An 18,088-nucleotide genomic window follows, 5' to 3' on the forward strand; every position below is an offset into this window, starting at 1 on the left:
TATGAGAGGGGAAACAGGGTCAGAGACTGATGATGAAGAACGATGATTTTTCAGAATGCTTGTGAAGCGAACAGCGTTCAGAGTAAGCAGTTGATTAACCTAGGGATCTAGGCCTGGACTCCTGAATGTCATGATTTGATGTGTCCCACAGAAGCTCATATTTTGTAAACTTAATCCACAAATTCATATGTTGGTGGTATTTGGAGAGGGTAATTAAGGTTGGATAAGGTCATTAGGGTGGTATCTTCATGAAGGAATATTGATATCTTTATAAGAAAAAAGGAAAGAATCCGAAGCTAGCATTCTTGCACTGTCTTGCACTGTCATGGCCCCTTCCCCTGACATTCTGGAACACAGCTTTGGGAACTCTGAGAAATAAATCTGTTTTCTTTACAAATGACTCGGGCACTGCTATATTGTAAAACAGCAGAAAGTAGCCTAAGTTACTATACCCCAGATCCATTTTTGTATCAATAAGGTCCTCATATTTCCAAAATCAAAATAATACATACAAACCATCATGCAAGACTGTGAAAAGAAATAATGTTAGTTCATTCTACTTAAGTGTTTGGGTTTGTTTATTAAGCACATAAAGATATCAAAAAAGTATGTTGCTTGTAGCAGACTTTCTTTTGGGCTACCAAACAGCTTCCAAATCATGACATGGAGACTTAGTATTAGTTATGAATGCTCAGCCTTATCTTATGCCTTTTTTTCTTGCTAGTTTTTATAACTTAACCTGTTTCTCTTCACCAACATTTTGCCTCCAGGCTTTTTACCTTTCTTTACTCCTGTAGACCCTACTCCATCTAGCTGGCTGGTGGCTGCCTGCCTGGCTGGCCACAGGGTCTCCCTCTCTTTCTTCCCTTGTTCTCTCCTCCAGATTCCTCCTATTTATTCTCTCTGCCCACCAGTTCTACCTATCCCTCTCCTGTTAGCTTTTTACTAGTCCAATCATGTGCCTTATGTAGGCAAGGTGAAACAGCAACTTATCTTTACATCATTAAACAAATGCAGCATAAACAGATGCAACATAAACAAATGTACTATACCTTTTCATAGTTAAAGAAATATTCCTCAACATAAACAAATGTAACACATCTTTGCCTAGTAGAACTAATATTCCACAACAATTGCTATTATTTTGAATGTGACAATCTTCTGCCAGAATATTCCAAAAATTGTAGGACTTACAGCATTTAGGTCTTCCCAGACACACTAAACACTGGTTGCATCATTTAATCACTATGGTAACCAAAGCAAGCACCCCTTCCTGTGTGCCAGTACCTTCTATGGTTGTACTGCCCTGTGACCGAGAGCTGCTGAAAGAGGTGGAGTCATGAATTTGCTTGAGGCTTCTTAGCTACTTTGACAGCTTGGATATTAGGAACCAATTTATCAAATACAACAAGCGAAGCAGAATCCAGTTAATCAATTTTAGGAGGATCAGGAGACAGTAATAGGGCTTGGGAAATACTTATAGGCTTAGAGTTAGATGAGCACAAAACAAAGTGGCCCACTTGTTTAAGCCCAGCACTTACAAGGCAGAGGCAGGTGAATCTCTAGAGTTTGAGGTCAGCGTGGTCCAAATAGTGAGTTCCAGGACAGGCAGAGTTATATAGTGAGACCCTGTTGGAGGGGGCTGCTTGTTTGTCCCAGCCACCCAGAACCAAAATAATCATACAGAAGTCACGTTATTTAAATCACTGTTTGGCCCATTAACTCTAGCTTCTTATTGACTAACTCTTACATATTAACTTAACCTATTTCTCTTTATCTGTGTATCTTTACATGGCTGTGCTTACAGGCTAAAGTTGTTGTGTCCATCTCTGGCAAGGCTACACGGCTTTTCTCTGCCTCTGCCTCTGCCTCTGCCTCTGCCTCTGCCTCTGCCTCTGCCTCTGCCTCTGCCTCTGCCTCTGCCTCTGCCTCTGCCTCTGCCTCTGCCTCCTTTCTCCCAGCATTTAGTTTAGTCTTCCCTGCCTACCTAAGTTCTGCCCTATCAACAGGCCCAAAGTAGCTTCTTTATTAACAAACAGTATTCACAGCATAGAGGGGAATCCCACATCACCTCCCCTTTTCTGTTTAAATAAAAAGGAAGGTTTTAACTTTAACATAGTAAAATTACATTTAACAAAACAAGTATCATGCAAGAATTACAGCTACAATACTTATATCTATTTTATCTTTTATCATAACTAAGGAAAACTATAACTACAAGTTCTTCAACTCCATCAAAGACTCTAGAAGGATATAATATTATCTAAGTAAACAGGAGGTGCATTGTAAGCAACTTCCAAAACTCTAGATTGACAGAGACATCTCACTACCTGGATAGTCACCCAAAGTTCTTCTGTATCGTTGGGTTGGGGCATCCAATCTTTAGCTCATAAGTCCATAGTATCTAGCAGACTTTTCCATGAAGCAGGAAATTTCAAAGACAGTTCTACCTATATTGGCAGTTTATCAGTCACTTTCTTTTGTGTCTTGCAGAATGTCTGGCAGACTCTTTCATGAAGCAAGAACCCTGAAGGGTCATCTCACCTTTAGGCAAGTTCAGCAGTCATTTCTCTGTGGGTCCTACATGTCCAATTCATCAAGAAGCCCAGCAAGAGCAGTTTCTTGCCCAAATGGTGAGCAAACTTCATGAGGAGCCTCTTCAATGCCCATCATCCTCTTGAGGTAGCTTGGTGCTGCCAAGAACAGATGTGTCTCGTTGTCATGAATAGTCCTAACTTCTTAAAACACTTTAAATGCCAAATTCTGTAGTCTTTGAAAGATTTGAAGAATCCCTATCCATCTGAAATACATCGCTGTACTCCTAGAAAATCTAACTAACATGACTACAAGCTTGACTATTATAGATGACTATCTATTAACCTATATTTCTTAATTATACATTAAGATACACAGACACAATACCTTAATCAAGATCAAATACATATACACAGTATAACAAAATTGACCTTAAATTTGTATCAATAAAGCAAATTATTCATCTCTATAGCATATCCCCCTTTAAATGTAAACAAATATTTATAGACAATATTTGGGAATATGGGTGTAGTTCTTCTCCAAACTGCTTCCTGCTTTTTACTGGGCAAAGTAATTTCTGGGGGTGTTCACAGCAACCTTTCAGGGGGTATTGGTCCATCAAACCACATTAGCCTGGAATGAATCCACAGGTTCTCATCCTCTGTGGAAACAAAAGAAGAACCTCTTTTCCAAAGCAACATATCCTTAGATTCATATTTTGAAATCAAGATACCTTTAACATATATGTGTGTGTGTCTGTGTCTGTGTGTGTGTATGTGTGTGTGTGTGTATGTGTGTGTGTATGTTGGTTTAGCTTAGGAATCCCCAGAATCAAATATCTTTTTGCAGCCAAAAAATTCAAAGAAAACAAAAAAATATACATAATCCAGAATCTATGTAAATTTTCCATTTTTGTGTGACTTATTTTTCTTAACTTCTTTTAATTTATGACTGTTTGTACTCTGTCTCTTTAAAGAATTTACCTTTTTAAAAAAACACATTTACTTTTTTTATAACTGTCTATATTCTTTTTCTTCTCTCTCCTAAGTCTACGTACATTTATCCAACACTGTGAACCATTTAGAGGTCTTTTCCATCTAAATTTGTCTTTATTGTGTATTTATAATTATTTTCTGACCAGGACTGCTTCTTAAAATGCTAAGCACTTCTTAAAAACTTAATCTGCAGAATTACTAGGGTATTTTTGGTTCTTACTGCTTGCCCTGTACAGTCCAACATTGTAGCGATAGGAGCGGAGGGGCTGCATCCCCGGCACCCGGCCGCCCACATGGCTAGCTTATGCCCAGAAATAATTACACGGAAACTGTATTCTTTTAAACACTGCCTGGCCTGGCTAGTTCCAGTTCTTATTGGCTAGCTCTTACATTTTAATCTAACCCATTTCTAATATTCTGTGTAGCCCATGAGGTGGCTTACCAGGGAGGATCTTAACCTGCATCTGTCTGGCGTGGGAGAATCATGGTGACTCCTCACTCAGCTTCTTTCTCCCAGCATTCTCTTCTGTTTACTCCACCCACCTATGTTCTAACCAATAAAATGGGCCAAGGCAGTTTCTTTATTATAATTAACCAATGTCCTTCCTCCATCACAACATGATAGAAGAAGTTTGTTCACTGCCTCTGAGGCACGCACAACACTCTAGTTCCAAGTATGTAGCTAGTCTATGTCGAGTCATTAAGCAGTTGGTAACACGTTGCTTACAAAACCCATTTAAATGCTTGATCTCCTAAAAGAGCCAGAGGTCGTGCTGGCAGCATGGCCCAGAAAGCAGACATTTCAAAACTGCATGGCTTTTTTTTTTCTGCTACCACTGAGTCAGGAAAATATCTTTTAAAGGAGCTACTGCACAACACCAGCAAAGAGCAAGAAGCATTCTCTATTTTTGTGTCTAGAATTCCTTTTCAAGCCCTCTCAGGTTTTAAGTGGATTTTAGTCAACCTTGTTGGTGCCAGTTTGTTGAAATTTGTTGCTGCTTGTTGGTTAATAGCAGCTCAGCCCTGAAATAATCACACAGAAACTGTATTAATTAAATCACTGCTTGGCTCATTAACTCTAGCTTCTTATTGACTAACTCTTACATATTAATTTAACCCATTTCTATTAATCTGTGTATTGCCATGTGACTGTGGCTTACTATCTAAAGTTCCAGTGTCCGTCTCTGGTGGGTTTACATGGCTTCTCTCTGCCTCCTTTCTCCCAGCATTTAGCTTAGTCTTCCCTGCCTACCTAAGTTCTGTCCTATCAACAGGCCCAAAGCAACTTTTTTATTAACCAATGGTGTTCAAAGCATACAGAAGGGAATCCCATATCAAGACCCTGTCTCAATCAAACAGACAAACAGACAGACATAGTTAAACATCTGAAACATGTCTAATCTGTTCCTAGTTACCCTGTCTGTTCAGCATCCATTTCTCCCATAGAGGCTCCATATATATTTTGCAAGTGTAATCTCCATTCCTTCTTAGCTTGTGATTCTGTACTCTACCCCATATATCTGAAACTTGTGAGCATGAACAAGGCCATGCATCTAGATTTCTGATTTATTTTTAACATAAAAGTCATGATTGTGAATTCTATTAAAATATATATAAAAGCAGGACGATAAAACCATTTGAGTTTTTTAGCACATCAATCCTTTCTGATATTAACTATTCAACTTACAGCCACAATCTCTGTCTCCACCTCCTCTTATGCCCCCACCTCTCTTTTTCATCCTCTCATTGCTTGCCCCAAACCACCCTCCAAAGTTCAACTCTACAACCTCTTTCTACAAAATCCCTTTCCAAACATTTATGGTGTCCACTTTTGTGGATCTTGAAGAACTTCATTTAATTTTGTAGTTTTTACATGAGAATCTTATTCCCCTCCCCCATGAATCTGAAACTTCTCGAAAGTAATAATGTTGATAACTTATTCACTGCGCTCATTGCCATCCTTACAATGAGCTGATTTTCAGGGTTCTCAGTGAGTGGTAAAAACCTGCATGTGTTTCCTACCCATGCTCCAATGATGTAGAGCTGCATCCTGTCTCATAATGAAGGATGGTCCTTGCCACCACAGTGTCTGCAGGTCAAACAAAATTGCATGCATGGCCTTATGCTGTATAGAGCAAGGTATAATTTTCTACTTGGCAGTTCTCAAAAATTGCATTAAAGCAGTATCTTAAAAACATCCAAGAGAGAAAAATTGATAATTTATGTTAAAAATGGGCTACAGCTGTGTTTACCATCTAGCACAATGGCAGAATTCACATGGGACATGGTGGTGTTTGATTTTGAAAATAGCCATGGCCTAGGAGACAGCACTGTCAGTAAAGTGCATCTGGCACCCCAGGAGGCTTAGCACCACAGGGGCACAGACATCTAAGTAAAACCATTTCCTTTTTTGTACATCTGTCCCATTTTTTCTTGTACCATGCCTGTTGGCATTTTGTGACCCACCCGTTACAGTATGTTTCCACTATGTGAGAAACTATGATAGTAAATTTTATATGTCAAGATGACTAGGCCACATGATGCCCAGCCATTTAGTCAGATATTGCTCTCTGAGTGTGAGGGTATGTTTGGGAGGCATTAGTGTTTGAACTCATAGACTGAATACAGCAGATGGCCTTCTCTAATGTGAATGGCTCTCAACTAATCAGCAAGGCCTGAATAGAGCAAGAGGACCTCTCCCGAAAGCACAGGGAGAATCTTTCTGCCTTTCAGCTGGAAGGCCAGCTTTTTCTTGACTTCCTATGTGAGCTGGAATATCAGTTCTTCTTGGGTTTTGAACCCACTAACTTTAATGAGGAGTTTTTCTACAAATGTAACCATACCCTCAGACCTCTTATGTCTCCAGATTCATTATTTTCAGAGTTGAAATTTCTTGCAAATTCTTTCTGTGTGAACCAATTCTCATTATAAATCTCTTCATGTAACTACGCATACATGTGCACATGTAAAACTCACAATATATATTGTATTATATGTGTATGTATAAGTATATAGGCAAATAAAAAAATGAAGTGAGTTCCATTTCTTTGGAAAACCTTTCTTACTACAGTCACGGCACCAGAGTGGGGTATTGCTGTCATCTGAAGCTGCTTCAACAATGGGTAAACTTAAAGAACCTGCATCCCCTGAGTAGAATGTTGGTATTAAAAAGGTCATCTGAGAACAAGAACTCATCTGCATAGGGACCAGGTGAGAACAAGAAGAGCCTGCTTGTGTAATAATGGTCTTTATTATAATGGGACAAAGTACTTGGCTATATTCTGTTCAAATACCTCATAGGAGATAGAAGTGATAAATAATTAGATATTTCTCTGCCTGAGACGTTTTTCCCACCAAAATGCTGAAGATGTGACCTGACTCCTTTTAGCTATAGTGAAATGTAGAAGGACGAAGGTGAGTTTGTGAGGAACCAGAACTTAAAGATTTGGAAAATCCTCATCCTGTCCATATTGCACAGAGTGAAGAAGACTACTCAATATAGAACGGCAATATTAAGAAGAACTCTCATACTTAGGTCTTACAGTCAGATGATAAAACCTATTTGATTATGAACCTACTTTATTCTTCCAGTTAAGTGAAAGTCAATTGAAGGTCACTCTTACCACAACCCTGCAAAACAAGACTGAACCTTTGGGTTTCTACTTGACTGTAGTAGGTAAGCGTGCCTCCACCTACTGCCTTAGGGGAAAGTCACCTTTATAGGGCCAAAGGTGTTCACAGGATCATACTGTCATTCCAATAGGCCTGGAAGACATAAAATTTAATCAAGGAGAATTCCACCCAAGCCTTAAGATCTAATTGAGTTTTCTTGTTAGTGTTTGGACCTGGTGTTATGTTCAGAACCCATAATGACCCCGTTCCAGGTTCTTATGTTTGACCACCTGATCTTCAGGTGGTGTTACTGTTTTTGGAAATTGTGGAACCTCGGGGAGGTGGGGCCTGTCTAACAGAAGTGAGTCACTGGGGACAGTCCTTAGCCCTTTGAATGTAATAAACCCTGCCTTCATACTGTTGAGGTTAGCCTTCTAACAGCCTTGCCTTCCCTGCCATGACAGACCCCTGAAAACCATGAGCCCGGATAGACCTGTCCTTTAAATTGCTTCTTTTGTCACAGTGATGAGAAACATAACTAATACACTTGCCATCTGAAATCCTTTTCTTTTGTATAACTTCTCCACCTTCTTCTGAAGTGTCTCACTAAAGATGGTGCCTTTTGGGTTCCATGGGCTCAGAGCTAGAATGGAATGTTGCTTCAGGATAAATTGTATCTCAAGTCTCACTATATCTGATTTATATGCTTTGGACTTAAGAGTTGATATTGGTGCGAGTTAAAGTCTTTTGAGCGTTGGCGCTGAAACTGATCCATTTTGCATGTGAGTAGGACATGCATTTTGGAAAGCCAGGAATGAAATGCTATAGATTAGACTATGCTTTCTCCTCACGTTTCAAAGTGTTGAAGCACTCCTCCCAGTGTGCCTATGTGTAGGGGTGGCAGTGGTTAAATAATGTCACAACAAAGATAGTGCCTTGATTCAATAGGGCTTGTGGCCTTATGAAGAAAAGAGGGACACCAGAGCTCTCTCTGCCATGTGAGGTCACAGACTAAAGCAGTTATTTCAAAACCTGGATTTTCTTTGCACACTGAGTCTGTCAAAGCCAGGGCCTCTTGTTGAATTCGTGCAATCTGTGCTATTCTATTATGACAGTTCCTGTTGGCTGATACAAAGTCCTGGATTGCTTTTAGGTTTTTTGAAACTAGCAGAGAAGTCATATATAATGAGTCAGAGTCAAATAGCTGAGGCACCGGGGAGAATATGCACCTCTTGGATATGAAGGAAGCATTGATGGAGGAGGTTGGTAATGTCATCTCAGGGCTGCAAAAGAGTAACTATGATCAATATTCTCAGAAACAGAATAGCAACATTTTAGACAGTTTTGGAGCTTTCTGGATTATGGGTGTTTACTCTCACATAGCATAACCTTTGTCTTTAAATATGCACAAGATTACAGCCAAGGAAACCCCACTTTCCTTCCCAAGGCTTCAGTGCAAGAGTGCAACCAACTGACAGCGGAGACTTGTCCAGACTCTGGGAGACATTAGATTGTTGGACCAGCATGTAATTATTGCTGACCTAGGTGGTCAGCATTAAAGCTTTTCTTGTCTGTGGCTCAGAATAGATGTATTTCAAGACACACTCTGAACTATTGAAAGTTGAGGGTCATAGCTTACACATGACCTCTCAGTTTCATGCTATCTTTGAGAAAGAGATTAAAAGCAAGATGCGACTACATTTTTCTCTTTTCTGTAGAATGTCTCAGTTTATGGCTCTTTCCAACTGACCACTATACGTAGTGACCAGTAATATGAAGTTATGTGAGTATGGTAAATCCAAATAAACATAAAATATTATTAATTGTATCTTATCTGTAATATCAGCATAGTTATAAGTGTCTATTTTAAAAGTAAAATGAATGATCAAAAGAACATTTCAATTTATCTAAAAATAGCATAGGTTTTAATATCTCGTGGAATGAATTAAATGGGAAGCATAATAAAACCAAAAGAAATTACTTAAAGAAATTTGAAAGTTTAAAACAAAAGCAATATCCCAGCTAACTGACAATTGCAGTCTTTGGAGCCCTTGAATAGAAGAACAGTGCAGCAGATGACTTCTGGGAAACTCGGGGAAAAGAAATATAAAAATGCTTTATAGATGCCATTAAGTGGCTGGCTATATAATCCTTCATACTTTGAAAATGTGGCTTTATTTGTGGGTTCTTTAATAGCAATGATAAATGATATGCGTTGTTTTCCCCTCATTCTTGGTAATTATTTTGGTGTATCATTTTGTTTTTTTTTAACATATTTTTATTGTGACATAATTCAACATACCATAAATATGACCCATATAAGATGTACAATGCAGTGACTCTTAATATATTCACAAGGTTGTGCACCCACCACCACTGTCTAATTCTAGAACATTTTTATCAGCCCCTAAAGAAAGTCATTGGAAATCACTCTCCATTTCCCCAGCGCAAGCATGCTTTCTGTCTGGATGTATTTGTCTATAGCAGACATCCCATAAAAGTGAGTTAATGTAATATATGGCTTCTTGTCTGTCATCTTTCATTTCGTATGTAGCATGCATCAAGATTTTATTCCTTTTTATAGCTATGCGGCCTTTTTATTATTGATTTTACTCCCGTGTCTCAGCTTAATTATGAAAAGCTTCTAGCTGCTCTCTGAGTCGAAACCCCTCATGTAATAGGTCCACAGCTATGAGACTTGACATCTGCTGTGACGGTGGGTTTAATGTCACATTGACACAAATTGGAGTCATCTGCGTACAGACCCTCCACTGCAGGAGTGTTAATTGATGTTAGAAGAGCCACCTCAAGTGTGCAGGGGACCTTCTGCTGCAGCCCAGATAAAGAAGGGCATGGCAGGAGGAAGATGACTGGCCTTTCGTTTGGTTGGTCTTCCCTCCTGATACTGAGTTGATTCATCCTGTCGCTGCTGCTACTGCTTCCTTCGCCAACATCAGAAACAGCGTTTCCAGGCCTTCATAACTGACTAAGGACCCCTGGCTCTCCAGGAAACTTCCCAGTCTTTAATGACAGATGGGCACAGCCGTTCACACATGAGACAGCTGTTGTTACTATTTCCATGCTAGCTTATTTAGTAAATGTGTGTGTGTATGCATGCATGTATATACACACATCCTATTGGTTCTGTTCCTCTACAGCAGTGGTCCACAACCCTCCTAATGCTGCAACCCTTCAATACAGTTCCTCATGTTGTGATGACCCCCATCCATAAAATTATTTCCATCACTACTTCATAACTGTAATTTTGCTACTGTTATGAATTGTTATGTAAATATCTGTGTTTCCCAATGGTTTTAGGTGACCCCTGTGAAAGGGCCGTTTGACTCACAAAGGAGTCAAATGTGTGCAGAGGTTGACAATGACTCTAGAGGACCCTACTACAATTCCCTTAATGTGAATACTTTGAAGAACGTTAAGAAACCCCCACATAGAATGAACACCCTTCCTCATTGCACTATACCCCCATTTTTGCTATCCTTTTTTACAACAGTGAGCCTGCAAGAAATGACTCAGTGGGCAAACACTTTCTGTAGAAGCCTTGCCACCTGAGTTTGAAGCCATGTAAGAGCGGAAGCTAGCCAACTTCATAGAGTTGTTCTCTGACCTCTACAATGCACCCTGGCAGGCACACTCCTAACCCCTAACAGCACACACACACACACACACACACACACACACACACACACACACTAAATTAAAATAAAATACTATGGCTTGAATGTTGTCCTCCATCATCTCAAACATCTGAATGTTGGTTGCCAGTTAGTGGCACTGTTTAAGGAGACCTAGGAGGTACAGCTTGCTGGAAAAAGCATTTAACTGGAGGTAGGCATTGAGCGTGTAAAGACTTACACCACTTCCAACTCACCTTCAGGTTACTACTTCTGGCTCAAGTTGTGAGCTCTCAGCTTCCTGCTCCAGCCACCATGCCTCTCTCCTCTGCCATCACAGACGCTTAACCCTCTGGAACTGTAAGCCCAAATAAACTATTTCAGGTTGTCTTCCTCGTGGTGTCTTAACAAAGTCATATAAACACCACCGGTAAAATATATGCTGTTGTAAAAAGTCCTTTGTTTGAAAACAAATGTGAACATCCTTTAAAAATATATTCATTCGCGATTAATGTTCAAATGACCAACTTAGTTCCGTCACTAACAGTAAACTAATAATGGAAAATCTCAGAGTTGCAGGTGGTTATGAGCTGCTGGATGTGGTTCCTGGGAACTGAACCTGGGTTCTCTTGAAGTGCAGGAAGAGCTGGACTGCTGAGCCATCTCTCCAGCCGCCAACAACCATTTCTTAACTCCCTAGTTCAACAACGTCAGCTCCTTCTCTCTGGGAAATGAGGGCCTGTGACTGTCTCCTGTCTCTAAGGGACCCATTCTTGTACAGGAAACAGACTTATAATAAAGTCTTCCCTTCAACGTGGTGAATGAGGTATCAATAGAAGCTACAGAGGCACGGGGCAAGCAAAGTGGGTTGGAGCAGAAAAGTGCAGCCTGCAGGGTCCTGAAAACGCTAAATAGACAGGATCTTTGAGACAAAGATTTAGGTAGAGGAAGGAAAGAGACAAGGCATTGAAGGCAGAGAAAGCAACACTTTAAGTACACCCAAAGAATCATGCCATAGGCTGTATTCTGAAATGCCATAAAGACCATACAACCAATGGCAGGAGGGAGGAAGGCAGATAAGATGGAAAATATGCTAATTTTGGTAGCTTGGTGTTGCCTATGTGCCAGACACCCAGTACAAACAGAAACAGCTTGCTTTCTATGTGCTAGGCACTACCTAAGAATTTGATATTCCCAATGCCATCCAATGCTCACAATAATCATATATGTATGTGCTATTTGTGTATCTATTTTTACAAGGTATGGAAACAATGGCACAGAATGGTTAAGTAGGTCTATTTCTGTAACTGGATAGTTCTATAACAATCTAGTATAGATAGCTAGATAAGTTGTCTATAACTATCTGTTACAGATAACTAGATAGTGACCTTTGATGGGCCTTGTGAGCTAAGTGGAAAAATGCGAACTTCATCCTGAAAGTGATAGGTTATAAACAAGAAAGTGGCCTGACCCTTTTAGAAATGTCACTCCATTAGAAGTTGAACAAGAGAAAGGGCTTGTACAGCAGAGGCTGAGAGAACAATCATATAGGCTTCTAAACCACAATGGTGGCTACACAAGAAAAGAATAGAATCAAATTAGTCATTTAGGCTCTTCGAGACTGAAAGAGAAAAAGCAGAAAGTACATGAACATATATAGACACACATAGCTTGGAGGACGCAAAGAAAGCCAGCACAGAGAAGTCCCCGGTTTTGCTGCCCAAAGAAGACTTCAAGAGAGGGCACAGAGAGGGGAAAGAGGCCATGTGAATGAGCGGAAGATTTGTTCTGGGCCACACGTCCACATGGGGGACACATTGTAAACCACCATTTTTAGTTTTGCAGCTGTAGGCAATTGAATAAGGATCTGACACACCATTTCTATTTGCTGAGCAACAGAATCTGCAAAGTCCTCAGCTGCCTTTGGAACACGAAGGACCTTGATGAGACAGTAAAGTGAGCAGAGGGTGAAGATCATCCCCAGTCAAGCTATGCCAGGGGAATTCAGAGACTTCCTTTGGGTGTAGAATCCAATAGGGCAGTGGTTTTCAACCTTCCTAATACTGTGACCCTTTAATCCAGTTCCTCATGTTGTGGTGACCCCCAACCATAAAATGATTTTCATTGCTATCTCATGCCTGTAATTTTGCTACTGCCGTGAGTTGTAATGCAAGTATCTGTTTTCTGATGGTCTTAGGTGATCCCTGCGAAAGGGTTGTTCGATCCCAAAGGGGTCTCGACCTACAGGTTGTGAATCGCTCTGTTAGCATGAGAGATAACTGAGGTCCTGGTTGGCTTATCACAAATAAGAGGCCTTCCAGGAGGAACATTGAGCCTGGGGAGTGAATAGATCTACAGTGCTCACTACACAGGGTTTCTTTTATACAATTATTCAGTTCAAGAGGCTTCCCAAAGCCTTTCCAGGCTATTAACCATTGAATGCAACACTCCAAAGAGCCAGCAGGGATTAATCCAGAGCCAGGGTCAAACTAGGTCAGGACTCCAGAAAGCAGTCAGATGGAGCAAAGAAACGGACTTCCTCCAGCCCTCCGTGTACCAGCTAGCTCGCTGGGATGGCAACATCAGTAACCTACTGTAGGGATTTACCTCTTCTCTGTTGTGAACTGTGCTTAAATGGGACACAGAAAGGAAGATAGCTCTTGACACACTGATTTTATTTCTTCTGGGTATGTATCCTAGCAAGTGAGATTGCTCGATCATTGGTAGTTCTACCTTTAACTCTTTGAGGGATCTTATTTATATTGCTTTCCATATGGCTGTACTAATTTATATTCCCACCAACATTGTATAAACATCCCTTCTCTTTACATCTCACCAGAATTTGCTATCTTTAGTCTTTTAGGTAAAAGCCATCCTTACTGAACTACTTCTTTCTCCTCCTGAAATCAAAGTTGAAAACAGTGATTCTCCCTACACACACATGCACGCACACACAACATTGCATTAGTGGTGAGATCTGAGAATGGACTCACCTAAACAGCAGGATACTATGGCTCTTACTTCCCTCTTTTACTTGATAGACAGAGCCAATGCAGGCATTGACACACCATCACCATCACTTCTTCTCTACCTTCTCTGGGAGGCCCTAGTTTGAGGACTGAATTTTGCCCCCGCTTTGTGGTCCCCCGCTTTGTGTAGCATCACAGCCGAGAAATAGTCAACCGAAATCCCTGTAATTCAGCATCTTCCCACAGGAGTTAGGTTCTGAAAGTGGGGCACAGATGAGCATAGAGTGAGAAACAGAGCGTCCAGAAGGCCAGGCAAGATCCCCTCGGATGCCAGCCGGTTCTATTTCAGTGAGACTGGCATGATCTCAGCAGCTTTGCATCTGTCGATGTGATGCCGTTGGTAAGCAATTAAGAACACAGCCAGGAGTAAGAAAAACCAAACTAGATGTTCACCGCATTTCATTAGGGACAGTACACTTAAAAGAAACAGATATATAGTGGTTGTTCTTAGCTTCAGGAATCGTGGGAAAAGAGCCTATTGTCAGGTGTGTGCTAAAGTGCCCCAGACAGTTCAGAGACCTCAAACACAAAAAGTGTCAAGCAAGCTTGAATAAAATGAGCAATTTTTTATTTAATCTTATCTCTCTCTCTCTTTTTTTTTTCCTATTCTCCTTCTGGCTTTCAAGGAACTACCAGTCACAGGAGACTTAAGGCTGCTATAGTTTCAGGTTCTGACCTTGGCCTCCTTGCTCTTCTTCTAAGACTTGGGCATGCTCCAGCCCCAGCCTGTGCCTGCTGTTCACATTTGCCTGTTGTTCTAGTTAGCTTTCCACAAGCAAGAAAGGGGTTTATTTTAGTTTGCAGATTACAGTCCACTATCCGGGGAGGGGAGAAGGGGAGATCTATGACAGGACTCAAGGCAGGAACTGAAGTAGAAACCGTGGAGGCATGCTGCTTATTGGCTTACTCCAAGTCTCTCATCCAGGAACTTTTCTCATACAGCCCAGGTCCATCTCCCTGTGTAGGGATGGCTTTGCCCACGATGGATTGAGCGTCCTTAAATCATTTAGCAGTCAAGGAAATTCCTCACACGCATGCTCATAGGCAATCTGATAAACCCAATACTTCTACTGAGGTTCCCTCTTTCCAAGACTGTTAGTTATCACACCTGTGGCGCTCTTCCTTTGGAGCATAGCTCAGTAGCTCCAGAATAATTTCCATTCACCTTCCCCTTCCCGGTGCCGATAGCTGTCTCGTGCACATTTAACCCCATCATTTGCTCATCTTGAATGCTCTTTCTCATAGCTGAAGGAGGGACGTTTGCCTTTACCTTGATGAGTCCCAGGAGGCATCAATTACACAGATGGCCCTCAACAAATCTATGTTGAATCAATGAAAACTACTTGAATATAGTCAATGCCTATAGTTAGAGACGATGAGAAGTAGCTTCAGCTTTTACAAAACGCATCTCCCCATGGGGAAAGCCCTGGGAGTCCATAGAGATGGCAGAAAAGGCTCCCTCCCTCAATTTTTATTATTTAAAAACTGTAAAAAATTGCTGTCAATGGAAGGTAGAAATTCTTGTCTACCTTCTGGGAAATGCTTTCTTTATCATGTAGATGAACACATTCAAGTTATCCTCCTGAAAGCAGAGCTTCCAGTGGTCAGTTTGATGGCCTCTGGAGAGGAAGACATTAAAGGGCACACTCATTTTGATACTTGAAGGATAAGGAAACAGGAGGTCATTCTTACTTTTCCAAGATTTAGTTTTTAGAAAGGACAGAATGAAACGTTGCCAACAAATGAGAACTGGGGGTAGCCCACTGTAACCTCGTGAAGAGGCTCATTATCCTGACTACCCCTACTGTTCTCTGTAGTCCTTGGGCAGAGGGAAGCCAGTAATAAGACAAGATTTTTAGCTTTCTTGTTAATAAGTTATATAGCTGAGTTAAAGTGGCCCCACTGGTAGGGCTAAAGGCTGAACCCTACTTCCTTTGGGAATGTGTTCTCTTTTCTGTAACCTCTAGCATTCAGATGAGGGATGCCCCACAAAGGAAAAGATTGTCTCTAATGCACTAAGAAATTCTACTCAGAAAGAAGCGTGAACATGAGTTATTTTATTGTATAGGTCATTACCACTTGGTTTCTAAGCCTTAAACAGCAGGCAAAGCCCATTAGAGGGCTGAAAAATAAGTTAAAAATGATATGTTCATCTATTTTGACTCACTAGGCAGTAATCATCGTGGGAGGTTATCGAGAATAAAACGAAGCATGACCATAACGAGAAATGACTTTACTGGGTGACATAAGACACGGTAGAGGAAGCAACATAATAGCACCAGGCTGCCCACATTTCTGTATAGAGTAACAACAGACATAACTCCAGCAACTAACCATAGTGTTGCCTGAAAACAGAAAGCAATATCACCCGCCAAGTTATGCACCATCACCATTTCCGGTGGAAGGGTATTACAACAAGAAAGAAGAAGACAGGGGTATTCATGTGGACAGGGAAAAAGCTCTAACCTGTTAATACTGCAGAGTAGAGAAAATGTGAAGGGCAGCAACTAATCCACTACAACAAGGCTGAGCAGACCATGCCTCGTCACGTGGAAAGCCATGAACATAACACAGCACTAGAGAGCTAAGGCAGTGTTTGGGGAAATTTATTCATGGCTATCTTAGAAAAGTAAGATTTTAATGTTTCAGTTTTGTAGAAAGTCTAGCTTGAAGAACTTAAGGACTTCTCATCAAATACATCTGAGTCAATTAGAAATTACATCAAAGACAGCTGAGATCTGTTTGGTGGTATTTACTGAAATACATAAACGGTGGAAGGGTACCAGCATCCAAGACTGTTGCTCATGACAGACTATGTTTTATAATAGCTGACAAAGTGTATTAATTTAGAAGTAGCTGTTTGTTAATTGTTCATGATGCTATGAATACCCGGAGTCCAAAGGAGAAATGGTCAAGAACTACATCGTGGTGGTGGTGGTGGGGGGGATTATCTTGGTGCAGCACAAAGAAATACACAAACAAAACAAAAGTAATTCCTCAAGGTGATTTTATTTTTCTTTTAGCAGAAAGGGTGCCAAGAACCCAAACTGAACACACTCCCCAAACTGGCCTCTGTCTTTTAATCCCTGACATATGTGGTGTTGGCACCTCGGTCCATTGGTGAGTACTCAGCTTCACAACTGATGTCCTTGGCTAAGCCGTGCAAAGAAGGGAGAAAGGTCAGGAAATACGGGCCCTTGTCAGGCTGACAACCTTCAATAGAAAAACAACATAACCACAAAAACTTATTTACTCTTGTTTCCTTTCTTGTATAACTTTACCAGGAGACTAACATGAAAGGAGGAAAAGTGAATTAGAAAGCAGAATTTCTCTAGTTTGAGAATCTGTGTGCAGTGAGAGAAAACTTCGAGAGAATTAGGTTCTTCTTTAATATTTTAAAACACCTGTTGTGTGTGGCAAGGGTGCGGTGCAGGTGGGCACGCGTATGTTCTGACACACATCCTCTCCTTCTACCAAGTGGGTTTTGAGGGTTTCAGGTCATCAGACTTGGTAACAAGTGCCTTTATCTGCTGAGTCATCTCATTGGCTCCAAATTGGGTTGTTTAATGATGTGCAATTAGGAGAAAGAAAAGAAGGAGGAAAGAGGAAGGAAGGGAAGAAGGGAAGAAAAGAAAAGAGAAGGAAGAGAAGGAGGGAGGAGATGGTATTTGTTGTGAATCAGAGGGAAAGAAAGAAAAAAAGGGAGGAGGAGGAGAAGCAGAAGGAGAAAAGGAATATGGTTTTTTTCTTTCTTTATTTATTTATTTATTAAATATTTCAGTCTCTTCCCCACCTCCGCCTCCCCTTTCCCTCCCCCTCCCCCAATCCATTCCCCCTCCCTCGTCAGCCCAAAGAGCAATCAGGGCTCTCCGTCCCGTGGGAAGTCCGAGGAAAACCCTCCTCCGTCCAGGTCTCCTAAGGTGAGCATCCAAACTGCCTAGGCTCCCACAAAGCCACTACATGCAGTAGGATCAAAGACCCATTGCCATTGTTCTTGATATCTCAGTAGTCCTCATTGTCCGCTATGTTCAGTGAGACCGGTTTTAACCCAGGCTTTTTCAGACCCAGGTCAGCTGGCCTTGGTGAGTTCCCGATAGAGCATCTCCATTGTCTCAGTGTGTGGGTGCACCCCTCGCGGTCCTGAGTTCCTTGCTCATGTTCGCTCTCCTTCTGCTCCTGATTTGGACCTTGAGATTTCAGTCCGGTGCTCCAATGTGGGTCTCTGTCTCTGTCTCCTTTCATCGCCTGATGAAGGTTAATATTCAGGAGGATGCCTATATGTTTT

Source organism: Alexandromys fortis, unplaced genomic scaffold, assembly GCF_014885135.2.
Source record: "Alexandromys fortis isolate MF-2015 unplaced genomic scaffold, M_Fortis_MF-2015_v1.1 scaffold_172, whole genome shotgun sequence".
In the NCBI taxonomy this organism is placed as follows: domain Eukaryota; kingdom Metazoa; phylum Chordata; class Mammalia; order Rodentia; family Cricetidae; genus Alexandromys; species Alexandromys fortis.